General features: G+C 34.9%; 1 non-coding gene across 1 annotated transcript; it reads right to left on the bottom strand.

The window, feature by feature from the left end:
* Nucleotides 1-424: 424 nt before the first annotated feature.
* LOC141681106 (small nucleolar RNA R71) lies at nt 425-531 on the bottom strand. The gene has a single exon (XR_012558549.1). It is a non-coding gene; the product is annotated as a small nucleolar RNA R71 (small nucleolar RNA).
* Between the last annotated feature and the right edge of the window lie 10,627 nt (nt 532-11,158).

Below are 11,158 nucleotides of genomic sequence, written 5' to 3'. Positions count from 1 at the left end.
AAGAGGAGAAAGTGAAGTAGAAGCTCTTGTTGTAATGGGAGAACCAGAAGTGAATACAAAGGCTTTGATGGACTATTCTTAGCCGAAGATTAATGATATTCAGTCTAGTGTTGTCAGACCAGCCATCACGGCTAACACTTTTGAAATAAAGGCTAGCATAATTCAGATGATGCAGAACTCGGTTCAGTTTGTGGGTTCTCTAATGGAAGATCCCAATATGCATATTAGAGATTTCATCGAGATCTGCGACTCCTTCAAATTCAATAATGTGTCTGAAGATGCTATAAAGCTAAGGCTTTTCCCATTCTCTCTGAGGGATAAAGCTAAGTATTGGTTGCATTCTCTACCACCAGGCTCTATCACCAACTGGGAAGATCTTGCTCAGAAGTTTCTCACTAAATTCTTCCCTATGGGGAAGATAGCTACAATCATGAATGCTCTTACTCAATTTCCGCAGCAATCGGGAGAATCTTTGTGTGAAGTTTGGGATCGTTATAAGGAGATTTTTAGAAAGTGTCCTCATCATGGGAAGCCTGACTGGATGATCATTAATTGCTTTTATAATGGTTTGGGTGCAACTTCTAGACCCATGCTTGATGTAGCATCATGTGGAGCCTTATGGGCTAAGAGCTACGATGAAGCTTATGATTTGATTTGATTGAGCTAAAGAATTCTGGAGGTAGATGCAGCTACTACTATAGTTGCTCAACTTAAGGCTTTGATGATGAAGGTGCATTCTTTGGCTAATTATAGAGTTAATCAGATCACTAGTGTTTGTGAGCTTTGTGCTGGTGCTCATGAGGCAGAGCAGTGTGCTATTTCCAGTGAATCAACTCAGTTCGTGAGCAACTTTCAAAGGTCGCAGGAACCAGTTCCCTCCACCTATCATCCCAACAACCGCAATCATCCTAACTTCAGCTGGAGCAATACTCAGAATGCGGTGCAGCAGCCTTATCAGCAGTATGCAGCAAAATAATACGACCCTCCTGGTTTTCAGCAACCACAAGATGCACCAAGACAACAACTCCAACTACAACAATCTAATGAAAAATCTGAATTGGAGAAGTTGAGGCTCATGTGCAAGAGCCAAGTGGATTCTATTAAGACCGTGGAAAATCAAATAGGGCAGATTGCCAATGCCTTGCTGAATCGACAATGTGACACCCTCAATCTCGGGGTTAGGAAATGAGGACCCACACACCTTTATACTAAGAATAATTAAGCATAAACACCGATAAACTAATAACAGGATCAAACAAGATTAAGTTTGAGACAAGATTATAACTACCAACCAGATAATATATATTACAACCCAAAATAATATTTAATTTACACAATCGATTCCGACTTGGAACCGACAGATAACCCATTGTATCTTTACAAACTTTCCGACTAAGCGCTTGCTCACACACAACCTTTACTACCTGCACTGGCATCTGTAAGCCTACAACACGGTAGGGGCCACCAGGTACGCTCTTACGAGAAGTGCGCCTAAGTCTGGCCATCCTCTTGCTTAACTACCATGGTTAGAACAGAGCAAAATATATGTGTATAAAACTCAGCAAGTAACTAAATGACAGTTCTATGATGCAATAATTAATATCTATCCACAATTACTTTTAAGGCATTCTCTTTTAAAACTCTAGGTGGCAGATTTCTGTCTTTGGCTACGAAAGGGTTAAGAAGAAAGGTTTGGGCTTTAAGGAATCAAGGCTCAAGATAGGGTGAATGCCGAAATTCATCACAAATCATTAAAGGATCTCAAGGATCTTTCAAATGGAAAGCGAGAATCTATTCATCTTTGGGGATCAATTGCATGCTTGATAATAATATCAGAATAAGAATTAGGGTTCACAACCTGTATGCTGATCAATATCACAATTAACTCATTTCAAAACATTATAAGCCATTTCATTTATAAAGAAGAAATTTGCTAAAGTAATGTATTCAATATCTTTTATAAAGTGATAGGGAACCCTTGATTGAACTACTTTAACTTTCACAAATAATAATACGGGTGATCAACCCGTACCGACCTCCATTTGGTCATTAAGGTACCTATGGTATAATTTCAGCCTTAAACTGGACTAGCCCCGCTGGTCTCTTATATGACTGGACTAGTCCCACTAGTCTCTTACGTCTCAATCCAATCCATCAGAATTCATTTGGAAAACCTTATGTTGGAAAAGAAAGGTTTTACTAAATTCATTTTATCATTACCAAGAATATGAAATCATTGGGACTTTTTCAAGTTGAAAATCATTCTTAAGTTCAATTTCGGGGATTCAAAGAAATCAATTGGATCAAGGAAATCAAATACCAATGATATGGTCAAGATCAAATGACAATAAGGATCGTAAGTTAGGGAATCAGATCAGTCTTATAGATCATTACGCAATCAGGTATACAAATGAAAGATATAGGTTAATCTAAACAAAGTGCAAAGGAATTCAAAGGGTTCTTATAAAGTTAACAAGAATTCAAGGTATCCAAAGGAATCAATAGGCAATCAAGGTATGAATCAACAGGTTTACAGTAAGGGTTTAAACAATAATCATATCAAGTCGTTACAAGAACACTATCAAGGTGTTTCAAGGAAATAATAACGGGTATGGTACAAGAATCAAAATCAAGGTTCAAAAATCAATAACAGGTTATCGCAAGTGTTATAAAAGATTAATACTCTATCATGGCATCATCAATATCCTTTCAATACACAAATTATACAAGTAGGCAGAGTTACTTGCCTGATAAAAGGCATATGTCATAGCCTATTTGTTTATTCGAGGATTTAACTCAACTCAAATAAGAATGTAACAAGTAAATAGTGGATCTACCGTCAACGAGATCTCACAAAGTAACATCTGTCAAAGGATTCGGAAACAATGTTCATCTACAGACTTGAGGAATTAATTCACTGGAAGAAGTTCATAAAATTGATCAAACCTGAGTGATATAAATCAAGATTGTAGATTTAATCAAGTGACAGAGATCTTGTCAGGGTATCAGATAATTACATGGATTTAATCTGAAGAAAATCAAGTTATCAAAGTCAAGTCTTGAAGAAACGTCACGGAAGTTAATCACTCATGAACCAGACAGTACATCGAGTGTCAACATTGACGTGGTGGAATTGATTCATAATTTTCAGTGATCTTCATAAGAGTGGTTGTTGTTCAAGAGTAGTATTAATTCTCTATTAATTAATTAAGTCATATAATTTAATTAAGAAAATAACTTATATCTGCAAAGATTAATTTATTGATTAATTGAATTAATTGATTAATTAGTTTCGAATTAATATTATTGATTTTCAGATGTGTAATTGAATTAAAAGCATTTTTAATTCAATAAGACAATTAAACTTGAACTGGCATGACAATCCAGATTGTCATACCGATTGTCATGCCAGGTCATTTCTAATTGTCTCACCGAAAGTTCTACTGGCAGTGGGATTGTCTTGCTAGTTCAGGAGATTGTCATACCGAAAGTTCTACTAGCTATGGAATTGTCTTGCTAGCTCAAAGTGATTGTCTCACCGATTGTCATGCTAGTTCAAAAGATTGTCTCACCGAAAGTCATGTCAATTCTCAGATAGTCATGCTAGTTCAATTGTTTCTGTTGATTGAATTATTAAAAAGGCAAGCAGCAGAAGACATTCAACATTCAACCAACCAAGAACACAACAGCCGCAGAAGAAATATTTTATCTCTCAACTGCACTTCACGATTATCATTTCTAGTTTTAAAGTTAAATCTAAACCACTAGAAACCATTCTCTTGTTCTTGTGTAACTATCTAGCGGATCAAAATCCCTAGAACTTAATCTCAAATTGCTTTTAGCATTTGATCTTTTTATTGCAAAAATAGAAAAAGTTCATGTCGAATTTATTCTAGATTTGTGATAATTTATTTGAGATTAATCCCTTGTAAACGATACCATTGTTGTAACACCTTTCTAGTTTAATAATAGTTTTATTTAACTTGAATTTTGTTTCACTTTTTTATTCCGCATTAAATTTGATTAAACGGTATAGTTTGTATTCAACCCCCCCTTCTACAAACATATTGGGACCTAACAATTGGTATCAGAGCCTTCTGATTAACGAAGAAATCAAGATCGTAGACTTTTGTGATTCTTCAACTCCTTGAATTTTTATTTCTTCAAAAATTCATTATGACTTCACAAAAAGTTGGAACCATTAAAATTTCACTATTCGATAAAGAAAATTATATTATGTGGAAGAAGAAGATGCTATTGTTTTTACAAGTTGCAAATCCCAAATATCTGAACTTGTTAAAGAAGGGTCCAAAAATTCCGATGGTTATTGAACCAGAGGTTATAGTAGATAATGTTGTAATTACCAAAGCTAGAACCTATGCAAAAGATCCTCAGGATTTTACTCCTGCTTAAAAGGAAGAAGCCTCCTTAGATGCCAGCCTTCAATTAATTTTAGTTGATTCCCTTGATTCCTTGATGAACAGACATGTGATGAACTGTAAAAATTCCAAACACATCTGGGAAACTATTGAGGTGATTAATGAAGGTACAGAGGAAGTCAGGGAGAACAAGTTAGAGATCCTAACCTCTGAGTATGAACATTTTAAATCCAATCCAGGAGAAGGAATTACTGAAGTGTTCGAGAGGTACAATGCATTGATCAACAACCTGAACATAAATGGAAAATATTATTCAAGCAGGGAGATCAACAAAAAGTTCCTTTTAACACTGCCAACTCATCTTGAACATAGAATCACTGCCATAAGAGAAGCTAGAGATCTGAGTGAGATTTCTTTGGATAGACTCTATGGTGTGTTAAAACCTATGAGTTGGAGCAGATTCAGCAGAAGGAAGTCTACGGTAAAGGTAGAGTGGTCAGCACGTCCACTGCTCTAGTAGCTGAAGGTCAACAACAACAACAACAATCTCAACAGTCAGAGAGAATGGTACAGTCTTCCAAGGCTGAGGAAAATGTGTTAGTAGCAGAATATGATCCTCCTACTACAAATCAATCCGGTGATGATTTTTACTCCTTGGAAGAGCTGGAGCAATTGGAAGATGAGTCAATGGCCCATATTGTCAAGAGATTCTCCAATGTCAGATTCAAGAGAATTCCCAAGTTCAAGTACAAGTCCAACTACAACAGATTCCAGAAAGGTGGATCTTCATCCTCTTACACCAGCAGTGGTGGATACAAAACATGGATGGTTGATCGGAGCACCATTTAATGCTTTAACTTCAATGAGTTGGGACACTTTGCCACAGAATGGAGGAAGCCAAAGCAAGTAAGGAAGAACTCTTATGATTCAAATCAGAAGAGTAACTCTGAAAGGGCTTATTTGGCAAAGGGAAGAAGCTGGGATGATACTAATAGTGAAGATGAAGAAATTGGGAATCTTGCTCTTATGGCTATTGATGGAAATACTTTATCGTCAAGAAAAGAGGTAAAATTTACTGATGCTGAATTAGTTTATCATCTAGGAGGTTCCTTATATTGTGTTCATCGTGATAATGAACTGTTAAGTCATCAGATCAAAGACCTTGAGAAAGAGGTCAATGAATTATGACTTGTGCACATTAATCAAGACAAATTAAAAGAACAAGTATCTTTTCTAGATTATAGAGTTAACTGTTATAGACAACTCGAAACTATTCTCAAAGACAAGATCACCGGTCTTGAGACTAAGGTTAAAGCTTACTTTAGTTCTTGTTCGAAGGCTAAAGAGTTCTACAGTAAGCAAGCTGTTAATCAAACATCTGGAATAGGTTTTGATTACAATGCTGCTATTGGAGAATTAGGCATAAATTCCCCTCCTCATGTCTGTGCTAAAGGTAGGGAAGTACCACATGTGCTTAACGGTGTTGATAAACCCCTCTATAAAGGATCAATTGTTGAACCATTTGATGAGACCTCCTTTATTATTCAAGAAGAAATATGTGCTGAAAATCGTGCTAATGAAAGGTTGTTTCCAAGCCAAGTGTGTCGAAAGTTCCAGTCAAAGTTGTGAAAGCAAATGAGACTAACTCAGACACACATGAGTTGGATAACAAAAATACCATGTCTACCATGCATAATTTGCCTGTTGTTAATCCCTCTAATAAATTTTGTGGTGTTTCTAATTGTATGTCTTGTGCTTTTAATTTGATGTATGCTTATTTTAATGGTAAGCATGTTTCTAGTGATAAGACTACTCCCGTCAGCATGTGAATATTAGGAAGCATGATAGGTCGAAGACTGCTAGTCCTCCTAAGGCTAGAAAGGAGACATTTGTTCCTAAGCCTAAACAGAAATTTGTTAAGGATGTTTACAAGGTCAAATGTCCAGTCATTGAGAAAGTTGAGAACATTAAAGTTAAGAATGTTTTTTTGCCTGACAAAGGGCAATTCTACAAGTATGCCGAACCCAACCAAGTTTGGGTTCCGAAGAAGGTTTAATCCATTTGCATTGCAGGGCATTAAACAGGTGGAACCGGTAGTGTAGATTCTTGAAAGTGGATCGTCAAGATATATGACCGGAGATAGAGCCCTTCTATCAAATATGGTTGAGAAAGCTGGCCCAGTGGTTACCTTTGGAGATAACAACAAAGGTTTAAGCGAGGGATATGGCTGTTTGCAAGCGGGTAATGTTATCATTGAACTTGTAAATATTTTCTGTATTTTTGCTATATTAATATAAGTTTTTATTTGTACTTTCTGTAATTGTAAATACTGTTTGAGATATTACAGTTGTTAGGAGTTAACAATTGTATGATATATGAAATTTAATGCTGATATCTTTTTGATAGATATTTGGTATTTAATTCATTGATATTTTTTTAATTAATTATATTAAAATAATATGCAACATAATTATTGGTATCTAAAGTACTTGACAAGTATCGGTCAATGATATATTGTTAATATTTTGTTGTAGATAGTTGTGATATTTTACGTTCTAGTGAATTTATATAAGTTGTTGTATCTGAAAGATTCACTATATTTGAAATCAACAGCATAGTCATTCTTATTAATATTATTTTTCAACAAACAATGTTGTTGATTATAATTTTATTAGGATAGATTATGGAGCTTTTGACATGATTGAGAATTACTTAGACTTTACCCTAAGTGATCAATGCTTTAACAAAAACTCATTCATATTGTAAGTCAAAATCTTTCTTTCTCTTCTTAATACTGCTAGGTCATCAGTCTGTGTCTTATCAAATCATTTATCTTTTTAGGCATAAAAACAGACTTGTGCACTCGAACATTTTTAGGAGAAAATCAAACTTCTTTCAACATTAGTGATTTCTTATTTCATTTAAAATCTTTTGAAGTCACTATTGTACAACATCTCTCTCAAAAGATTAAATGTATAATTTTCATTCATTATAGATCTTAAGTACATTTTATCTCTATATTGCCATATATTCTGTGATACAGGTTCAGCCTCCAATGGCCTTCTTTCATTGACAGTCATGAGGTTGAAAACCCACAACATCTATCCCAGAATGTAAAGACAAATATAGAAATAGAACCAACCGACACTCTCTTATCACTAAAGTGTAGTATGAATGAGCGTGAGGGAGATAGTGCCTTAGTGCACCACATAAGGAAGGTTCTGAAGTCAACCCAGCAGCTCTGTCTCCTACAAAGATGAGTAGTATTTAAACTGAGACAACTGCTAGCCCCCATACATCTTCTCAAAAAGATGTAATGGCTGAAAAGGCACAAAAACAGTTACTAGATTCATTCTCTCAACAGGGTGCGTCTATTGAAATTTGTCTGTCGGCCAAGGCATCTGATGTAGTGTCACTACCTCAAACATAAACAATTCTTGATGCACAAGGAAATGTCACACACACAAAGGATGAGTTGAAAAGAACAAGAGTTTTGACCATTTTAAGGTCAGATTTGCTTGTTCAAGGTTCTTTAATGGACCAATTGCCCTTACAGGTGTAATAACCCCAATTTTTGGAATTTTTTTTTAACCCTTATGAATAGTGAATTTTGCTGATTATGCTGAATAAGAAAACTTTTCATACCACACTTTGTAGAGGTTATTTTATTGTTATTATGAGATCTTATCAGTACTCTATATGGTATATAAGTGTATGTAAAGATCGTCAGAATCCAAATTCGAACACTTTGATTTTTCCTGAAAATCCACCAGATACCGAAAGAATTGAGTATAAGGTAACAGGATAAAAAGGATTTAAATTCAAGGATTATAAGAGAGGATCATATAAGAAATATAATATATTGAGAAAGGTTTAGGGGAACCCAAGTAATAAGATCCCGGGTATGATCCCTCAAACGATAAACGAGAACGAAAATTAAGCAAATCGTATAATAGATAAGCGGTCATTAACCAAACAATTAAGCAAGGATTAGCATAAGAAGATGCTTCCACCACCAAGTGATAACAAGTGGCAAGAGATGAAGTCACCAAGATGATGTCATGCTTAGTCATACTCCACTCACTTTAAACAACCAACAAATCATCCAAATATCCCATTCACTTCATTTTCCACCACAAAAACATTCAACAAATCAAATACTCTCCCAAGAACACATAGCTCACGACTTTTTCATTTTTTCAAGGAGAAAAATTCCGAAAATCAAGTTTCTAGCTTTGTTAATTTGCAAGGTAATTACCCAAGGTCCCTTATGATTAGATAAGCATATCCTAGGAGTTTAAGCTTCTATTTATTCATGAATCTCTTCCAATAAATCAAGGAAGAAGATGATGAATAGTGTTTTCAAGATTACTAACTTTATTTTCTTTGATTTCCTTTAAGATCCAAGCATTCCTAAGCTATCTCAAGGCTTCTCAAGGCTTCTTAAGGCTTCCTAGCTACTCTAATCACTCCAAGAAAGGTATAACACCTCCAAACCCTAACTTTACTTTGAGTATTAAGATGGTTTTGATGGTTATAGTAAATGAGAAGCATGATACTTGTGTGTTTAGAGTTTGGATTGGATTTATAGTGATTTGGATGTTGAAATCTTGTTTATAGTTAATGAAACTTAAGTATAGCTAGTAGTTCATGTGTGGGGTTGTATAAATTGGGAAATCTTGAGGTTTGGGGACTGATGTAGTAAGGTTTGGATGAGGGTTGGTTGTATTGTTGGTTGTGAGTTGAATGGTGGTTGTTTGGGGTGGTTTAAAACTTGGTAATCGCGTAAACATAGCCGTCGTAATGCCCGATTTACTTTAGACTGTTTTTGTTCTTAACATCAGGACCCGTGAACTCACTGTTAGGTTTTAACCATTGCCATGATTAGATAGTTCATGTTACGAGCTTCATTTTGATATGTGGTTCATTTGAATCCGATGTACGGTTTAGGAGAAACGACCGTTTTAAGTAACGGCGCTTCGCGACCGAACCATTACCCCTCGCCTTACTTTGAAACCTTGGTTAAGGACTTTAAATGACTAATTGGGGTATGAAGCAATTATGTTAAGTGGATTAGGCAGTTGGTAAGGTACTCACGAAAGAATCGCCTTAAAAATCTTAATGGTTAATTTATTAAAAATGGTGGAGCCGAGGGTACTCGAGCGACTTAAGTGAATCGTTAAGCGCGAAAGCGAACGTTAGGGGTCTAATTGGTTAAAGTCTAGTTTCTTAAGCGACCGGGGATTAATTCCAACTTATGTTGTTGTTCATAGGTTATCGGACCCACTTTAAGCTTAAGTCTATCCGGGAACACTCAGGCAAGTTTTTTACCCGTTATACTGTTGTTGTGATGTATATATGTATATGCATTATCTTGTGAGAGATGCATGATGGTTAATTAGCAAATCTTGCGATATATTGGAGCATGCTGATATGGTATATATATGCATGTCTGTTTCATAATCTGGTTATCTATCTGTTGATTTCAATGCTTATAGTTGCATAATACCTATGCTAGAGATAAGCAGTAGTTGCATATACCTTTAGTATAGGGGACCCAAAGGTGAACATTTTCTAAACCAGGAGTCGATGTTCCCGAGTATATTATATACATATATTTATATATATATATATATATTGATATAGTTTTCAAAACTATTAATCGAATAAGGTTTATTCGATAACTTTATTTTAAATAATGAATATTATTTGAATATTCGTTCGAGGACTTATGACTCTGATCATTCTATTTAATGAATATTATTTGAATATTTAATCGAGGACTCATGACTCTATTTATTCTACTTATTGAATATTATTTGAATATTCGTTTGAGGACTTATGACTCCGATTATTTACTAATTAATATTCTTTATTTTATTAAAGAATAATGTTTCGATAATCAAACTTATTTTGGATTATTCAAGTGAAGATAGTACTTTTGTATAAGTATATCTTTGGTTATTTAAGATTCATTTCAAGTATGAGTTTAAAACTTCTACTTCAAGTTATTTATATAAAGATTATTCTTTATGGGAATATTATTTAAATAATAATATTCAGATTTTTTCTAATATATCGGGGCTGATTTATGTCATTAAATCAGCATTACTCCAAACATTCTTAAAAGTGTTTTCGAGTCTTCAAAATGATTTTAAAAGTTAGAGCGGATCCCAAAACTCATTTTTATATTTAAGATCTTCCTTTCAAAGGGGATTTAAATACTCGCTCAAAACCTGAGGGATCCGGCTCTGTGGTGTATTTATATTCGCAACAAGGTTGCTGTTTTGATAAATGAATTGATTACTTACCCAACGTTCGGGAAGTAAGTCCATCTATTGAGTCGGCATAAGCAACATGGGCTCAGTGGGCGTCCATGAAAGTGTAAGTGGCTCAGTGGGAGTCCATCAAATGCATAAGTGGCTGAGTGGCAGTCCAGCATAAGGTCCTATTGCGGCCAGGGTGATGACCAGTGGGGAATTCGTCCATCTACTAGTAGAAAAGGTTACTTATTGGTATCTTTGCCTGATCAGCAAGATATCAGGTTTATGCCAAGGTTTTCTCCTTTCCAAATTCATTGGATATTACAACTCTGTTTATAATTTTCATAACAGAGGTTTTCAAGGAGTGTATGAAATGTATATATATATAGGTGTATATATATATCGGGACTTAATGAAGTATCTCGTAACTTCATTATTTATAATGATATTTTAAGGATTGAATCTATTCAAATCTTATCTTGTAGTCTCATCTATGTGATGAACTTTTGAAACGGA

This window comes from Apium graveolens, chromosome 8, assembly GCF_009905375.1.
Source record: "Apium graveolens cultivar Ventura chromosome 8, ASM990537v1, whole genome shotgun sequence".
Classification (NCBI taxonomy): domain Eukaryota; kingdom Viridiplantae; phylum Streptophyta; class Magnoliopsida; order Apiales; family Apiaceae; genus Apium; species Apium graveolens.
This window is presented reverse-complemented; position numbering and strand designations above follow the sequence as displayed.